We start from the raw sequence: 20,059 nt of genomic DNA, 5'->3' as shown, positions 1-20,059 counted from the left end.
GTACATGATTGTAATCCCCAAACTCAAAATGTTAAATAGGCTTCTTTAAAAAAAAAAAATTCAAGTAATTATTGGCAGCAGCAGAAATGACAACTGGCAAATGTATTACTCAACTTGTATCATTTCTTTACCTGCTCACCTGCTCACTATAACAACATGCTACCATATACTATGTGAGGGTTAATGAGCAAATCACAAAAACCACTTCAGCACCATCTTTTTTCCCCTCAGTTATATGAAAGTATTTGTTTCCAAATCACCTTAAATTGCATTCTAGCTTTAATTTTCCAACAATTATAGGACTTTTGAGTAGAAGTAGAAAACTCTTCAGATAATTTAAGGTAGAAATAAGAATTTCATGTGATTTCAAAATTAATTTTTATTCTACAACCTTTGAAGTTCCCTCAAACACATTGTGTTTAAAAGAAGACAAAGCCTTACTCCCTTAGGGGTTCCTACACGACTAGTCACAATTTTCACTTTAATTTTTACTCAGAATATCACAATAAAGTGCTTTTTTTGGAGTATGACCTTTGAAATCTCAACTAAAAACTGGGGCAGAGGGTAGTGTAATCAAAAGAAATGAAAGTTAACCTAAAAGTGTAACTTTCAAAAATATTTAGCTTAGGATCAACTGTGGGTGAGGATTTAAAAAAATCAGATTATTAATTTTTTTTTCCTCTAAAATATACAATCATCTAGGCACAGCAGGGAGACCAAGAAGCCATCTATCTTTCCCTTTCTCTCACTTGCTCCTGTTTCTGGAAGCATGGCAGATAATGCTGCAATTACAGATGGAAGGAAAGTGAGTTCTTTGACACAAGTATCCTCCCCTCAGTTTTTCCATGTATCAGTTCACCCATTTCCAAGTCAGTGCAGGCTCTTTTAAAAAAGATTAAATGACAGATAGTAGAACCACTTTCCACTTTCACGTAATCAGGTGCAGTAAATCACATACAAAACAATTCTCTTACTTTCCTTTTTTACTTCTTACCAAAATTCCTTCTTTGTTTCTTTCTCTCCAATTTTATCACTTGAGCATCATTTTCTAGTCATTCTTTGATCACCACCATCATCAATAATCAGTAATAATTAAAGTTCAATATCTAGTTGACACAGTATTAAGTACTAGATTCTATAGTGAAGGGGGCCAGAAAAAATCACCTTATTCAAAGAACATGCATTTTCATGCTTACAGTAGAATACTAAGGGCGAATACTTACAAAATAGTATTTCATTTTATTTTATTATTATACTTTAAGTTTTAGGGTATATGTGCACAACGTGCAGGTTTGTTACATATGTATACATGTGCCATGTTGGTGTGCTGCACCCGTTAACTCATCATTTACATTAGGTATTTCTCCTAATGCTCTCCCTGACCCAGTCCCCCACCCCACGACAGGTCCCGGTGTGTGATGCTCCCTACACTGTGTCCAAGTGTTCTCATTGTTCAATTCCCACCTATAAGTGAGAACAGGAGGTGTTTGGTTTTCTGTTCTTGTGATAGTTTGCTCAGAATGAGGGTTTCCAGTTTCATCCATGTCCCTACAAAGGACAAGAACTCATCCTTTTTATGGCTGCATAGTATTCATGGTGTATATGTGCCACATTTCCTTAATCCAGTTTACCATTGATGGATATCTGGGTTGGTTCCAAGTCTTTCTTATTGTGAATAGTGCCACAATAAACATATCTGTGCATGTGTCTTTTTTTTTTTTCTAAGATGGAGTCTCGCTCTGTCACCCAGACTGGAGTGCAGGGGCACTATCTCCGCTCACTGCAAGCTCCACCTCCTGGGTTCATGCCGTTCTCCTGCCTCTGCCTCCCAAGTAGCTGGGACAAAGGTGCCCACCACCATGCCCGGCTAATTTTTTGTACTTTTTAGTAGAGACAGGGTTTCACCATATTAGCCAGGATAATATTAATTTCCTGACCTCGTGATCTGCCTGCCTCAGCCTCCCAAAGTGCTGGGATTACAGGCATGAGCCACTGCCCCTGGCCGCATGTGTCTTTATAGTAGCACGATTTATAATCCTTCGGGTATATACCCAGTGATGGGATCGCTGGGTCAAATTATATTACTACTTTTAGATCCTTGAGGAATTACCACACTGTGTTCCACAATGGTCGAACTAGTTTACAGTCCCATCAACAGTGTAAAAGTGTTCCTATTTCTCCACATCCTCTCCAGCACCTGTTGTTTCCTGACTTTTTAATGATCAGCATTCTAACTGGTGGGAGATGATATCTCATTGTGGTTTTGATTTACATTTCTCTGATGACCAATGATGATGAGCATTTTTTCATGTGTCTGTTGGCTGCATAAATATCTTCTTTTAAGACGTGTCTGTTCATATGTTTGCACACTTTTTGATGGGTTTGTTTGACTTTTTCTTGTAAATTTGTTGATTCTGGATATTAGCCCTTTGTCAGATGGGTAGACTGTAAAAATTTTCTCCCATTCTGTAGGTTGCCTGTTCACTCTGATGATAGTTTCTTTTGCTGCGTAGAAGCTCTTTAGTTTAATTAGACCTCATTTGTTAATTTTGGTTTTTGTGGCCATTGCTTTTGGTGTTTTAGTCATGAAGTGCTTGTGGATGCCTATGTCCTGAATGGTATTGTCTAGGTTTCTTCTAGGGTTTTTATGGTTTTAGGTCTAACATTTAAGTCTTGAATGCATTTTGAATTAATTTTTGTATAAAGTGTAAGGAAGGGATACAGGTTCAGCTTTCTACCTATGGCTAGCCAGTTTTCCCAGCACCATTTATTAAACAGGGAATCCTTTCCTCATTTCTTGTTTTTGTCAGGTTTGTCAAAGACCAGATGGTTGTAGATGTGTGGTATCGTTTCTGAGGCCTCTGTTCTGTTCCATTGGTCTATATCTCTGTTTTGGTACCATGCTGTTTTGGTTACTGTAGCTTTGTGGTAATATTTGAAGTCAGGTAGCATGATGCCTCCAGCTTTGTTCTTTTTGCTTAGGATTGTCTTGGCAATGCAGCCTTTTTTTTGGTTCCATATAAACTTTAAAGTAATTTTTTCCAATTTTGTGAAGAAAGTCATTGGTAGCCTGATGGGGATGACATTGAATCTATAAATAACCTTGGGCAGTATGGCCATTTTCATGATATTGATTATTCCTATCCATGAGCATGGAATGTTCTTCCATTTGTTTGTGTCCTCTCTTATTTCCTTGAGCAGTGGTTTGTAGTTCTCCTTGAAGAGATCCTTCACAACCCTTGTAAGTTGAATTCCTAGGTATTTCATTCTCTTTGAAACAATTGTGAATGGGAGTTCACTCATGATTTAGCTCTCTCTTTGTCTGTTATTGGTATATAGGAATGCCTGTGATTTTGTCACATTGATTTTGTATCCTTAGACTTCACTGAAATTGCTTATCAGCTTTAGGAGATTTTGGGCTGAGAGGATGGGGTTTTCTAAATATACAGTCATGTCATCTGTAAACAGGGACAATTTGACTTCCTCTGTTCCTAGTTGAATATCATTTATTTCTTTCTCTTACCTGATTGCCCTAGTCAGAACTTCCAACACTATGTTGAATAGGAGTGGGGAGAGAGGGTATCCCTCTCTTCTGCCAGTTTTCAAAGGGAATGCTTCCAGTTTTTGCCCATTCAGTATGATATTGGCTGTGGGTTTGTCATAAATAGCTCTTATTATTTTGAGATACTTTCCATCAATACCAAATTTATTGAGAGTTTTTAGCATGAAAGGCTGTTGCATTTTGTCAAAGGCCTTTTCTGTATCTATTGAGATAATCATGTATTTTTTGTCTTTGGTTCTGTTTATATGCTGGATTATATTTATTGATTTGCATATGTTGAACCAGCCTTGCATTCCAGGGATGAAGGCAACTTGATCATAGTGGATAAGCTTTTTGATGTGCTGCTGGATTCGGTTTGCCAGTATTTTATTGAGAATTTTCGCATCAATGTTCATCAGGGGTATTGGTCTAAAATTGTCTTTTTTTGTTGTGTCTCTGCCAGGCTTTGGTATCAGGACAGTGCTGGCCTCATAAAATGAGTTAGGAAGGATTCCCTCTTTTTCTATTGATTGGAATAGTTTCAGAAGGAATGGTACCAGCTCCTCTTTGTACCTCTGGTAGAATTCGGCTGTGAATCCATCTGGTCCTGGACTTTTTTTGGTTGGTAGGCTATTAATTATTGCCTCAATTGCAGAGCCTCTTATTGGTCTATTCAGGGATTCAACTTCCTCCTGGCTTAGTCTTGGGAAGGTGTATGTGCCCAGGAATTTATCCATTTCTTCTAGATTTTCTAGTTTATTTGAATAGAGGTGTTTATAGTATTCTCTGATTGTAGTTTATATTTCTGTGGAATAGGTGGTGATATCCCCTTTATCATTTTTTATTGCATCTATTTGATTCTTCTCTCTTTTATTAGTCTTGGTTGTGGTACATCTCTTTTGTTGATCTTTTCAAAAAACCAGCTCCTGGATTCATTGATTTTTTAAGGGTTTTTTTTTTTTTTGTATCTCTGTCTCCTTCAGTTCTGCACTGATCTTAGCTATTTCTTGCTGTCTGCTAGCTTTTTAATTTCTTTGCTCTTGCTTCTCTAGTTCTTTTAATTGTGAGATTAGGGTGTCAATTTTAGATCTTTCCTGCTTTCTCTTGTGGGCATTTAGTGCTATAAATTTTCCTCTACACACTGCTTTAAATGTGTCCCAGAGATAATGGTGTGTTGTGTCTTTGTTCTCATTGGTTTCAAAGAACATCTTTATTTCTACCTTCATTTCGTTATGTATCCAGTAGTCATTCAGGAGCAGGTTGCTCAGTTTCCATGTAGTTGTGCAGTTTTGAGTGGGTTTCTTAATCCCAAGTTCTAATTTGATTGCACTGTGATCTGAGAGACAGTTTGTTGTGATTTCTGTTCTTTTACATTTGCTGAGGAGTGCTTTACTTCTAACTATGTGGTCAATTTTGGAAAAAGTGTGATGTGGTGGTGATAAGAATGTATATTCTATTGATTTGGGGTGGAGAGTTGTGTAGGTATCTATTAGATCCACTTGGTGCAGAGCTGTGTTCAAGTCCTGGATATCCTTGTTAACCTTCTGTCTTGTTGATCCCTTTAATGTTGACAGTAGGGTGTTAAAGTCTCCCATTATTATTGTATGGGAGTCTAAGTTTCCTTGTAGGTCTCTAAGGACTTGTTTTATGAATCTGGGGGCTCCCGTATTGAGTGTGTATATATTTAGGGTAGTTAGCTCTTCTTGTTGAATTTTTCCCTTTACCATTATGTAATGGCCTTCTTTGTCTCTTTTGATCTTTGTTGGTTTATAGTCTGTTTTATCAGAGACTAGGAGTCTGCAGAAGTTTCTGCTGCCTTTTGTTCAGCTATGCCCTTCCCCCAGAGGTGGAGTCTACAGAGGCAGGCAGGCCTCTTTGAGCTGTGGTGGGCTCCACCCAGTTCAGGCTTCCTGGCTGCTTTGTTTACCTACTCAAGCCTCAGCACAGGTGGAAGCCCCTCCCCCATTCTGGCTGCCACCTGGCAGTTCGATCTTGGACTGTTGTGCTAGTAGTGAGCAGGCTCTGTGGGCATGAGACCTGCCAAGCCAGGCAGGGAATATAGTCTCCTGGTTTGCCGTTTGCTAAGACCGTTGGAAAAGCACAGTATTAGGGCAGGAGTGTCCCGATTTTCCAGGTACCCTCTGTCAAGGTTTCCCTTGACTAGGAAAGGGAAATCTGGACCCCTTGCACTTCCTGGGTGAGGTGATGTCCCACCCTGCTTTGGCTTACCCTCCGTGGGCTGCACCCACTGTTCAACCATTCCCACTGAAATGAACCAGGTACCTCAGTTGGAAATGTAGAAGTCACCCCTCTTCTGCGTGGATCACTGTGGGAGCTGCAGACCAGAGCTCTTCCTATTCGGCCATCTTGGAACTATCTCTCAACAAAATATTATTTTTAATCAGATATCCTGTTTTTCCAAAATAATGATAGAATTTGTTTCATTATGCCATACATATGAAAGGTCATTAATAGCTGTCACTTTTTAAAGTAACTGAAATTCAGATATTTTTATAAGTAAAACGTATTAATGTGTATTCATTCCTTAAGACTATTCTGTTTTTATTTTTAAATAATACTAGTAAAAAAGTTAATTATATCACATATCTCCTTTTATTTACATATAATACATGCTATTTACATCCTTTGTGTCTTCTACACTTACAACAACCCTTTGATGTTTACACTATTTTATCTCACTTTTACAGATAGATAAAACAGAAGTTCAGCCTCCCAAGTCATTAGTCTTATTTGGAGAAGAATGGACAGGATAAGGCCCGTACTTGTTAAAAAGAATTCTCACATCCTAACTTTTATCAATCAATCACAAATGCATATAAAATTTCTAACAATTCCTCACTTCAAAATTGATAGCTTCCAGTTATCAAACTTCTTACTGCATAGCTACTGGGTATAAGGGAAAGAGTAACTGACCTTAATCCTATAGAGTACCACAAGTAGCTGTAACTCTCTAGTGAGTTGCCAGTGATTCTTTTCAAGCAATTGTCCACTTAAGGATTGTTTCTTTCTTCTCCTTGCATAGAAAAGTATGCTAAAATGATGTGGCTACTTTGGTTATTTGGGATTTGTATTTTATGGAAAGGCTAATACATGACATATAAAATTTTATGTAAATTTTTTTAAGCAAATAATCTTCTCTTCTAAGACTACAAACTTTCCAATATACTCACAACAAAGTCACTCATAATTTAGATGAGCCTCTGAGGTATGGAATTTAGGAAAACCAAGATTGACTTAAAAAGGACTTTGATTTATTTCAGTTACTGTAATATAAGATCTTCTTATCATTGTGAACCTTTTTCTGAGTTTCTATACAAACATACAAGCTTAACAATTTATTAATTATTTCATTTGTCCAGACCAAAATCTTTTACAGCAGGAAAATAATAGGATAAAATATCAATTAGATTTGAAAAGTAGTATATTATTTAATTGCATTTTAAAATTATTTAATATAACCTATTTTATTCTCACAGAAATATGAATATATTTTCAAACTTTCAATGTTTTAGACAATTAAAACTTTTTAAAGCTTTTTACTTAAAATTCAAAATATTGGCTCAAGTTATGATAAACCCGAAATCAGTGTAATCCTAACTATTACTTTCAAAGCAGGATGGCATTTATGTGTATAGGATGTTTGTGCAAGTTAACTTTTATGTGTCTTTTATTTAAAGAGTTTAACAATATTGACATATTTTCTTTCAGTAAAATAATACATACTCTTTGGCTGAGTCAGGAGATCATGGGGCGATGGATTGCATGGTAATTGAAAATAGAGAAAAGTATACATACTAAATTGAAAACTTCCTCATATCCAACTATTCATTCTTATTGGGTAACCACTATTAACAGTTTGCTTGTATGTCTTTCTGGACATATATCTCTCAGAATCCCCCAAAAAACCCCACATGTACATTTAATCAATGCTAATATGCTATGATTTCTGTTCTGAAACTACTATTTTTTTTTTTTTTTTTTGAGATGGAGTCTTGCTCTGTGGCCCAGGCTGGGGTGCAGTGGCCAGATCTCAGCTCACTGCAAGCTCCGCCTCCCAGGTTTACGCCATTCTGCCTCAGCCTCCCGAGTTGCTAGGACTATGAAACTACTATTTTTTTTATATTTGATATAATAGGAGTCTCTCTCATTATATATTCTACATTTGAATTCTACCTAATATGCTTATTAGTTGTGTGACTTGAATAAATTCCTTTGTCTCTCTAAACTTTGGTGTTCTCATTTGTAATTGCAGAAATCATTCTCATATGAGTTAGTCTGAAAAATGTTTACTCTCTAGGTGTGGTGACTATTCATCCTGGATTTTGCCTATTGCCCCAGGAAAAGTATTAATAGTGTTCCTTTTCTCTGTCTGAATTGTGCTGGTATGGAAGTTAATAGATATGATCCTATGTATAGGGTTTCTGAGAGGATTATCAAAGATAGTGTCTTGTGTGTTGTAAGAGTTCTACATATTTAATTTATGAGTAAAATTATACACACACACACATCAATATAAACACACGTATGTATGATGCTAAGTCAACATATACATAAATTACCCTAGTGTTTTCACTTTAATTTACAAGATGAAACTTAGATATATGCAGACTTACACAAATTCAGGATTATTACAGATCCACTAAGATTTTATATTTAGAGCAAACACCTCAGAATAAACCAATTCTGATGTTACTAAAATAGACTTTACAATATTGTTTGTACAAGGCCTATCATCCAGTTAAAATATAACAATATGTAAACAGAAGCCACTATTGAAACTGATAAGAAATGGCTACACTTTTCACATTCTGTATCTAGCATAAAAAATAGGGTATTTTCATTGATTTATATCTCTTTTTAATAAAAAAACTAACCATCTAGAATCTTAATGTGCTCTTATTTAAAAGAAAACACAATGGATGGATAATTCCAGTGTTCAAAGATTAAGGTAGCTATTTCTGCAAGAAAAAAATACAGCATTAAATATGCCAAAATGAAAGCTACAAGTGGGAAAAATAATGTCAAAAATACTAACATCTCAACTCTTTGTTAATAATTCTTTATTAACAGTTCTATAGGGAAATACTTAAATTGTATGTTTTCTTTGTCAAACGTGAATTCTCTTTCAGCTTTTTGGACATATCTAAAAGTTTATTCCATTTTCCATTTATTATTAAAAATTGTTTAACAATATCTTCAACTATTTATTTATATTTATAGCTTTTGTAGATTATCATGATATTTTGCAAATGACTACTTATGCTGTAAATAAGAATCTTAAAAGCATTTGGAGGAACTTTTCGTAACAATAGAAGTTTGAATCATGGTAAACCAGATACACTCAAAGACAGAACCTCAAATTAGTCAATTAGTATGCTATTTACGGGACTAGGGAAATTGTCATAGCAAGTGTATGGCCCTTTTTTACAGTTTCTCTAATAAACATAAACAATTGAGAAATAACAAATAATTAATGCCAGCCCCATTTAAGTACCAAACAAGGGTTATAGCCAAATGATAGGTTATGCTTTGTGGTATATGTTGGTAAACATCAAAAGAAAAATTTTAAACTATAATTGGTTGCTGATTTTAAATGTCTGAAAATAGAGCAGAAACTGTTGTATTTCATTTTAAGCGTATTAATGCTCTTGGATTGTTAATTTATTCATATATTGTGTTACAAAAATAAAGCATAATATAAAAAAGAAAATCTAAGTAGAATGTTTAGTAGTATTCAGATTTATTTTTAGCAGTAGACCTTTGCTGAAGAAAATCAGGCAAAGTTGAACTTGGATAAAACATTGTAACGAGATTTTTATACACCTTGTATAAAAGGATTGAGACTTTATTTCAGAAGTGAAAAAATGTTTGCTATTCAAATATACCTTTTAAAAAAGAAATTATTCACAGTCAGAAAATAAATTAAGATCATTGGTCTGAATTCATTAAAAAATAATTCATTGCTTCAATTGTGGGCAATAAATCGATTTTCATATTTCTCTATAAATATAATTCTTTCTATTAAATCTGTATGTTAAAGTTGTATCTAGGCTTTTGGAATTTATTCCTTATAATGGCTCCTTGTTTCACATCAGGCCTAATCTTCAAAGTTAAAGTTTTGTAAGATCAAAGCATTTCTGGGTCACATAGAATGAAACACATCTGGTACAGGATAGTTTTTCTCAGCACAGTGGGTCAGAGTCAGGCATGCTGCAGCCATAACTTCCCAAAGAGATTTACCCACCTAGACAGAAGAGTTGATGGGGTCACCTGCATCTAATCAATCGTTATGTCAGATCCTTTCCATCACAGTAATGAAACGTTAAAATAATATACTGCAAGTTACTGTATATGACTTCTAACCTTTGCATTATTATCCAGGATTAAATGGTAATCATCATTATCCTCCTCCTTATTCTTAAGTCTCTCTTTTAATGACTCCTTAAGCCCTCTTATCATTTGCTGTGAAACAATTTTCAAGTTTGTTATTTAGTCAGCTTCTTTATAACTTTGAACATCCTGCTTCATTTCATAACTGTCCTTAATATGTGATATTTCTTCTAATAAGAATGGCAGCTATAAAGCAGATACGCAGGGTGATGAAGACAATTTTGGAGTTTCTCCAGTGAAATTTCACACACAATTTTAGGGGATAGGTAATCTCCCCCAAATCTTTGTAGCTTAATTTTGATTACAGTTTATATTCCATATTCAGAAACGTTCCCCCTTAATTTTAGAATTATTTTTGTATTTTTCAAATGTAAATGTACTTTAAAGGCCAGAAAATAATTTTATTTTGTAAAAATACCAGGATTTAACTTTTTAAGGACTGTTATTTTATGTCATTTGTTGTAAATAATCTATTTGTTGTCCTCAATTTTTCTGTTCTAGTTTAGTTAGTCATGACATTATTTATACTAGATAAAACTTCCATGGTAGTACAGTTAATAATCTGTAAGGACAAATATTTTTGTTTAAAAATTTACATTTTGAAAATAGCAAAACACTTTTAGTTCTTAAATCTTCTTTATATTGCTGGAACTAGATGGAAAATTTGTTATTATTGCTTTACTAATTCAAGTCACAGAGTCACAGAAATATTAAGGGAATTTCTCAAGGCTGTGATGCTCCAAGGACTCATGAATTTACTTGTTTCATTAAATCAACAGAGCTGTACTTAATTAATGAATTATTAAGAAAAATCATCATAATTTAGAACTCTAAATTATTATTGAGAGTCTCTCAAAATCAAAAGGGTTACAAATTTTCAGTCAGGTGCTTTTTGAAATTAAATTTTAGAAAAGAATTAAATTGACTCTCAATTTCTGCTCAGGTATATAGAGAGCCAGAAACATTATCATTCGCAACGTTACAACGAAAACAACAAAAGTCAAGAAGTTTGTTTTAGTGTAGATGTTGATTTACCAGAAGTTTGTATATTTTTTAAACACATCAGAGCATGGAGGCTGCAGGCCCCAAAATCTAAGGAGAGGCAGGCACCTGTGAGTATGGCGTAAAACCAGAACACTGGCTTACCTGGGCAGTGTGCTCCTGGATTCCTGTAGAGTTCAAGTAAAATGATTGGCAAATTTCTGGTCTTAGAGTGCACATACCACACCAAAACAGATCTAGAGAGTCCAGAAAAACTCTGCTGTGTGGGGAGAGAGAACCAAAGGAGAGGAGAACAGAAACCAATGCAGAAGCAATAAGGAATTCTGGGGGCATTCTCCCTCAGCTCCCCTAATGAAGAAATGTCATAATCTCTGAGACAAAGGAAATGAATTGTCCTCAGGCACTGGTGAAAACCCACTACATCTGGGAGAAAGGGACAGGCCATGAACCATATACTCCTGGGAAATAAGGACTGGGCTCACAACTGTGCTGGAGAGAGAATCATTAAAGAGGTAATGAATCTCCCTTTGCAAAAATTATAACTGAGAAAATTATGACAGTGAAAAAGATCTGATGTAACTGACTAAATCTTGCTTCTATCCTCCAAGCTGTCCTTGTTCATTCCTGGGCATAGGTCAAGCTAACTTTGTGGGGAGGTGGGAGGTGGAACTTAGTTTATAATTTAACTTTTAAACCGAGACAATAGCAGCCCTTTCCCAAAACAAACTGCCTTTCTGCCTGGGAACGAGACTGCCTTTGTAGGACTAAGAAATTAGCCACAAGATTAGAAATTATGGTTTAGGAGTCACGCAGCTGGAGACTGCAGGATACTGAACCTCCCCAAATTGCTCCTGGGGATGATATCCTTAATATAAAACCTAAGATCAGCGCTTGAGATATTTTGCAGATCCTATACACCATGGATCAGCTAGAAACACCCAGATCAATAAACTGGCTCATCTAGTCTTGCGGTCTCCACCCAGGAACTGACTCAGTGCAAGAGGAGAGCTTCTACTCACCATGATTTTATCTGTGATCCTGTCAGTCAGCACTCCCCACTTTCTGACCCCCTACCCACCAAATTATGCTTAAAAACCCATATTCCCTGGTTTTCAGGAAGACTAATTTGAGTAACAGTAAAACTCCAGATGTCTGTGTGAATTAAATTGTTGCTCTATTGCAATTCCCCTGTCTTGATAAAATCGGCTCTCTGGGCAGTGGGCAAGGAGAACTCATTGGGTAGTTAAAGTAATATCCTAGAGACCCAGGGACACCCTATCTACCTTGTAGTTAAATTTTATCAGAACAATATTGAATTCCCCACCTTTACCATCAGGTTAACAATTGTTCAATAAAGAAAGTATTACTTGCATGAAACAAAGCATTTCTGAGGTACAGTATGAAGGGAAAACCTAAACCTCAGAGTAGAGTAATTACTACTCTGGGGGAAAATTCTGGCAAATCAACACCTACACTGAACAAAATAATCCCTTAAAGATTTTAACGCCTGTGGTGTACTAAAACTAACCATAGCAACAATAAACATAAAACCCAGTTCAAGTCTTAATTAGATCAACTAAATCCAACTTACTGGAGGCCTAGCAGAAGGAAATGCATGTCCATCTCAAGCCATAAGAACTTTTTGTTGTCAAAAAATAATGAGTGTTTCAGTTTTAGCCCTGTTTGCAGGCTAACAAGTTAATTTGTCACAGTTTCATGAATCCTGCCAGAAGAGAGCAAGAGTCAGAGACAAAGGATAGTCTTTTAACATACAGCAATGAAACAGTTGGAAATCTACATGCAAAACAAAGCAAAATGAAGGAAAACCTTTAAGTAGCATTATAGTTTCTTTCAAAGAATTCAAATGGTTCTTAGGATGGATTTTAAAAAAATAGTTTATACACTATAAAACTTCTCAAAAACTTCCTAGAATATCTGTGTGGTCTTGGTTTTGGTAAAGGGTTTTTGTATCGTGTAGCAAAAGAACAACCTATAACAGAAAAAAAAAAATGAAAGATAACCAAATTAAAATTATTTGTTCTATTAATGATACTTTTAAGAGAATGAAAAGACAAGCCACAATAGAAAATTTTTGAAAATTATATATCTGATAAAGGACTTCTATTCAGAATAACTCCCAAAGCTTCACAATAGGAAAATAAACAGCAGATAAAAATTGGTCAAGAATTTGAAAAGACATTTTACTAAAGAAATTGTAAATATAATGATATGGTTTGGCTGCGTCCCCACCTAAATCTCATCTTGAATTGTAGTTCCCATAATCCCCACATGTCACGGAAGGGACCTGGTGGGAGGGAGTTTAATCATGGGGGCAGTTACTCTCATGTTCTTCTTGTGATAGTGAGTTCTCACTAGATCTGATGGTTTTCTAAGGGGCTTTTTGCCCTTTTACTTGGCACTTCTTCTTGCCTGTTGCCATGTAAGACATGTCTTGCTTCCCCTTTGCCTTCTGCCATGATTGTGAGACCTCCTCAGACATGTGGAACTTAGAGTCAGTTAAACATCTTTCCTTTAAAAATTACCAAGTCTCGAGTATGTCTTTATTATCAGCATGAGAACAGACTAATACATATGACATATGAGTATATTAAAATACACACAATATTATTCATCATTAGAAAAATGTAAGTTCAAACTATAGTGTGATGCCATTACAAAGCTATCAGAATGGCAAAACAAAACAAACAATAACAAAACCTGACAATACTAAGAATAAGTGAGTATGCAGAGCAACTGAAACTTCCCTACATTGGTGTTAGGAATTTACGGCCACTTTGAGAAAACTGCTTGAATTGTTTTTTAAAAATTCTCTTAAATGATTTGGTTCTCTTGCTTCATCATGGCCAAAATATTCAGAGAACATTATTGTACTTGTGATTCATGTTTTCCAGTTTTATTTAACTTTTATTTCAAGTAACAACACACACTCACTGGGGCCTACTGGGGGGTAGAGGGTAAGAGGGAGAGGTTAAGGAAAAATAACTATTAGGTACTAAGCTTAATGCCTGGGTGATGAAATAATCTGTACAACAAACTCCCACAACACAAGTTTACTTATATAACAAAGTTGCACACAGTTATGTTTTATAAAGTTAAATGTACACTTACCATTCAACCCCATCAATTTTACTGTTTTTTGACCATGTGAATTCAAAACTTACCTTCACATAAAAACTTGGATATCAATTTTTGTATAAGCAGCTTTATTATAACAACAAAAAACTTGAAAGAACCTAGATGTTCTTAAATGGGTGAATTGATATATGGTAGTATGCTCATACAATAGAATATGAATCAGCAACCAAAAAGAGCATGTTGTATTGTTTTATACAACAGCATGAATACATCTTAAATGCGTTTTGGTAAGTGAGAAAAACAAAACCCTAAGGGTACATGTTTCATGATGTTTCCATTTATATGATATTCTGGAAAAGGCAAAATTAAAGGGATGAGCTCCTGGTTCCCAGGATTTGGGGGTGGGTGGAGCATAGAGCAACTTTGGAGGTGATGAAATTCTTGTGTATGACATTATGACAGTAGACAAAACTCGATGCATTTGCCAAAGTCCATAAAACTGTACAAAAAATTAGATAATTTTACTCTGTGCAAATAAAAGTTTCACTAGAATATATAGGAAACAAGAAGGAATGTAGACTGTGACAAATGAATTCAAGCTTGTTACACATGAATGACATCTCTAAATATGGGGAGTGGAAAAGAAAAGCTCTTGCCGAAGTAACTTTAGAAAACAGTATTTTGACTGGATATTGTGAAGCTAAAAACAAAATAACTGTACACAAACTCTGTACTCTGATTAGAAAGGCTACTTCTCACAAGGAAACGGGTCAGCAAGTAAGTCTGAAACTATTTTATAGCTATACTTGAACCGAATAAACGGGCAAATACAGATAAGAGAATTGTTAAGGTAGAAGTCATAATTAAGCAAAGAACGAACAGAAAGAAAAAACAAAAAAAAAAAAACAACTGTGCTCCTGGAGTGGAGTCAGAGATATCTGTATAAAATATATACACATATGTAGATACACACACACAGAGATAGATATACGTGGGTGTAAACGTGGGTCAGTATATATATACATAGAAGTTTTCTAGCTTTGTCTTCTGAGCAGCTATAGACAGTGATACCCTAGTAGCAGTGAACAAACTTGATGCCTCCCAACATATCTTTATTTTTAAATAGTATTCTCCTGTACAAGGAACCGGGACTCTTTAAAGAAGTGGTTGATTCTAGGGATATGCAAGAAAAATATAAATTAAACCTGGGTTATTTTGTGTTCCTAGAAGGAAGTTTCAATTTAAAAGAATGGGGCCTTTTGAAAGACGTAAGAAATAACCTGAAAGGGGTCCCAATCTCCAAAGCTGGAACAATTTGATCAGCAAAAAAAAATGATAATGTTGAATTGTAGGATGATAAAATAATTGCTCATAAAATAAAATATTCATATGCCAAACTGATATAAATAAATAATAAAGAGAAGGGAAAATTCTTTCATACAGAAGAGTTTTAATTAATCAATTCTGAAGAAAGAAAGAAATAGAATATTATCATTAGAACACTGTAATCATAATTACTGTAGGCATAGAGATTATTGTGCAAATTAAGAAGAAAGAGGATGTGTTTAATTAAAACAGTATATGTGCATAGTCTCAAAATATGTCCCTAAATAAATATTATTTACAAAGTATAAAAGTGTAACTTTACTAGAGAGACACCTGGAAAACAACATTTTAACCAAGTGATCAAAGTTAATATTATCACTATTAAGACTTATAGTCACACACACCTTATCTAAAGCACTAAGGGGCACCTCACCATTGTGGTGTTCTTTGCTCAAATCTATAACTTCAATCTAACTAGAGAAGACAGTAGAAAAAAACAAATTGATGCACTTTCTATAAAACCATTGACCAGAGTTTTTAAAAAGTGTCAAGGTCATAAAAAAAACAAAGATTTAAGAAATGTAACATATTAGAAAAGAGTAAGAAGATAAGACAAAGAAATGCAATGTAGGACTCTAGATTAGATCTTTGGACAGATAAAAAGATATCAGTGGAAAAACTGGTGGAATCTGAATAAGCATATAGTTTAATTAATAATAACGTTAGTTTCTTAGCTTTGATTGATGTAAGATGATTATGTAATATGTGGGGAACTGGGAGAAGGGACTAAGGGAAGTCTCTTTACTGTCTTTGAAACGCTTTTTTAAGCCCAAAATGATTTTAAAATAAAAATATAAAGAGTTAAATTTCTCAGTGTTAGAATTTACTTTTTTAAAAGTGAGTATCTTTCAGATCCTGATATATGGGAGTCCTCTGCAAAAGGTATTCTATATTAAATATAAGATATACATGTTCTTCTGCTAAAAGCTCTTGAATCTAAGAAAAATCTTTAACTCAATGTAATGTTTTTAACTTTTTAATCATAATAACAATATTGTATATAACTTAGGCCATGTTTATGTTGACTAAGCCATTCCGAGTGTGTGTATGTGTGTGTGTGTATATATATATACACATATATACAAATATATATACATATATACAAATATATATACATATATACAAATATATATACATGTATATATGTATATATGTATACAAATATATATACACATATATACAAATATATATACACACATACATATATACACATATAATAGATTCTTTAGAATATATTATGATTCTTCTACAGTGTATGAAGATTAAGTGGAAGACTACTGAACTTGAAAAACTTAACTTTGACTCTCAAATCTGCTGCTGATAGTACTATGTGAATGGGACATGATTTGCTTTAATAAGTCTCAGGTTTGCACTGTTATAAATTCTGTATAAATTGAAGATAATGATTATCTTTCTGGGTCACCATTTTAACAGATTTATTAAAAATATAAACTATTTTTCTAATTTATATGTGACATTTAGGGAAACAGAAAATTTAGAAGCACAGGGAGAAAGAGACTTAGTGTATGTTTATTCTCTTTATTCCTGTGCATGTGTTTACATAATAGGAATCACATTACATACTTTTTTTGTTACTTACCTTTAAAAATATAGTTAATTAACTAGTTTGTTTATTTAGACTATTTTCTAGAGCAGTTTTAGATACATAGCACAATTTAGCAGAAGATACAAAGATATCCCAAATATCTCCTCAGATATATACTCCCCTATTATCAACATTCTCCACCAGAGTGATACATTTTTTAAATAATTGATGAATCTACATTGACACATCTTCATCACTCAGAGTCCACAGATTACATTAGGGTTCCTTCTTGATGTTGTATACTCTGTGGACTTGGATATAGATAACATGTACATTCCATTAGAGCAAGATACAGAGTAGTTTTACTGGTCTAAAAGTTATTTTTTTTTTTCATTTAACATTGTAACAGTAACATTTCCAATGCTATCACAAATTATTTTCAAGTAAATCTAATTGCTGTATTATATTACAATGTCATATGCATATGTGTATATATACATATTATATATGTGTGTATATTATATTCAAATATTCATATATGAATATTTAAGTGTTTTCAAGCTTTTTCTTATTGTAAACAATCTCTCGATGAACCTGCATAGTTTTCCCTGTATCTGGGTGTATTTTCTACTTGTAGGTCAATTTCCTAGATATTTAGCTTTGAGATATATTGCGGGAACTGGCCAGCAGTCCGCAATGCAACGGGGCTCTCTCTTTGCTCCCAGGCAGATTGGCAGGTCAAGAAATAATAGATACACACAAGATAGTGAAAGCTGAGTCGAGGGGGGTCACCGCATTCTGGTCCTGCGGTGCCAACAATGCACTGGATATGCCAGCATTTATTATTGAGCTTAGTGAGGGCGGAGGTAAGTTAGTGAGGGATTTAGGGTCATTTGATTATGAGGTGAGATGGTCACATGGGGATGAAGTAATTCTTTAACATAACATCTGTATGCAGAAGTACAGTATACAGAGATAAGAATTTACAATATAGTGTATGCATCAGTAATTTCTACAGAGCCTTAAAACAGGAACAGCAGTAACAGTTATGGCAAAAGCTGGTTATAAACAATTCATAGAAACAGGACGTGAAGTTTAATTTCTAACAGAACCTTAAAACAGGAACACAGTCTTTCCATAACCCATGATTAGCAAGATATTAATCAGCAGTAACAGTTGCAGCAAAAGCCGGTTCCAAACAATTCATAGAAACAGGACATGAAGTTAGACAACTGGTTAGACCAGAAATTCTCAGAAGGGAGTATGCCTTAACCCTAAAGAGGCCTAGAAGAGCTGCAGCAAGGTGAGGGCGTTTATAGCTCTATCTTATCCATATGGACAGGCGCCCCCCTCCCATCCATTTATGGGCTTTCCACGAGGGTTGCATTCCATTCCCAGAGCTATGAACATCTGCTTTTCTGGGATGGGAATCCTGGTGATGTGAAACCTCCCTGACTGCACGTCCATTCATAGGCTCTCTGCAGGGGAAGCACATCACGCGCTGTTGGCTCATTCTGGCAGTCCAACCTGGCACTGTCTTTACACAATCCTGCATGCAATTTTGTATTTACAATAATCAGAAGCATTTCATCTTTTATTCCATAGCAATAGTTTCAGGGGGTCTCCCTACAGGGATGGATGGATTACTATCAAGGAAGGTGGCAGGGAAGAGCGCTGAATTGGGTAGAGGGAGAATTTGGGCTCTGATGCATGATCAAAGTGATCTCAGATAACTTCATGTGAAACTGTAAGCTGAAATTCTCCTTCAGATTTATCCTGAGTTGGGGTAGAAGGGCTAAATCTTTTTATCAATGCATTTACTAGTTACTGGTTGTGAGGTGCTTAAGGGAAGGGAGCAAGATTTCAGGTAAGAAGGATTTATACAGCATAGCTGTTCCCAAAGAGGGCTATCTGCTGCCGACATTCCCAAGAAAAAGTGGAGTAATAAGTTCTTTCCTGATGGTCTGGCCCACCACAGCATCTAATATAAAGGTTGTCACAATTTTCAAGGCTCTTTATATATTCTAGCAAATATCTCTGCAAAACTGTTGTATAATTGCAATTAGTGCTGATGTATTAATTAACAGCTAAAAGTTGCTTTAAAACAGTTCACATAATAAATTCTTAGTCTATTTAGTTTGTTCATGAAATAGCTCACAATATAAACTTTAACAAAATATTATCTGGTCTTACTTGTATATTTAATTTTACTTAGATTTTATGAAATGTTTAAATATGTTTTCTTAAAATTAGAAAAATATTCTATTATATTTGGCTTCATAATGTATAGTTTATTTCCATATATAATCTTGCAGAAATTTGTTTCTGTGTTTAACATTATGTAGGAAATACACTTTTTCTGTTTCCAAACAAGTAGTCATCTCATGAATAATCAAATATTTCCTCATTGATTTGAAATGTCACCTTTATTACATAATAAATTATCATATACACATATTCTCCATGCTTTTCATTGATCTATTTGACTATTCCTCCATCAGCACCACACTTTCCATTAATAAAGATTTATGATGAAAACCTCTCTCCATACTTCTTTTTTTTTCTCATTATTTCTTTGGCTATTTCATACATTTAATCTCCGAGATGAAATTTAGAATCAGTATGTCAAATTATAAAACAACCACAACCACAAAAAACAAACAAATCAAAAAGAGATTTAGGATGGATTTGTATTGAATTTATGTATTAACTTTGAAAGAATTGGCATCTTTACAGTACTAAGTCTTTTCTCCAAGCATGTGAATCTATTTCATTTACTGAGTCTTCTTTTATGTTGTCACAGCATTTTTTTTTCAGGTGATTTGGCATTCAGTTCGAGCATAGATAAGAAATAGAATGGAATATCTGTATAAATCGATTCTAGGAAGAGTTTGGGTCAGGATGACCTAGAATGTTGGCAGTCTGTTTCTGTCTAAATTTGCAAACTATAAAAGCTGTACATTTGAATGTTTGTATAAACTTCAAGCATCCCACAGTACGATCTTTTTTAAGTTTCCTTTTGTCTACGTTTTGTATAATATTTTCTGTGCAGCAATATTTTAGAATCTTCTCTCAAA

At 34.6% G+C, this 20,059-nt stretch overlaps 1 pseudogene; it reads left to right on the top strand.

The window, feature by feature from the left end:
* The first annotated feature begins 769 nt into the window (after window positions 1–769).
* The window catches only part of LOC105505242, a 30,129-nt pseudogene continuing 10,839 nt past the window's right edge, over window positions 770–20,059 (top strand).

This window comes from Colobus angolensis, unplaced genomic scaffold (genome assembly GCF_000951035.1).
Source record: "Colobus angolensis palliatus isolate OR3802 unplaced genomic scaffold, Cang.pa_1.0 Scaffold123, whole genome shotgun sequence".
Taxonomy (NCBI): domain Eukaryota; kingdom Metazoa; phylum Chordata; class Mammalia; order Primates; family Cercopithecidae; genus Colobus; species Colobus angolensis.
Note: the sequence above shows the minus strand (reverse complement) of the source record. Positions and strands in the feature narration are given on the sequence as shown.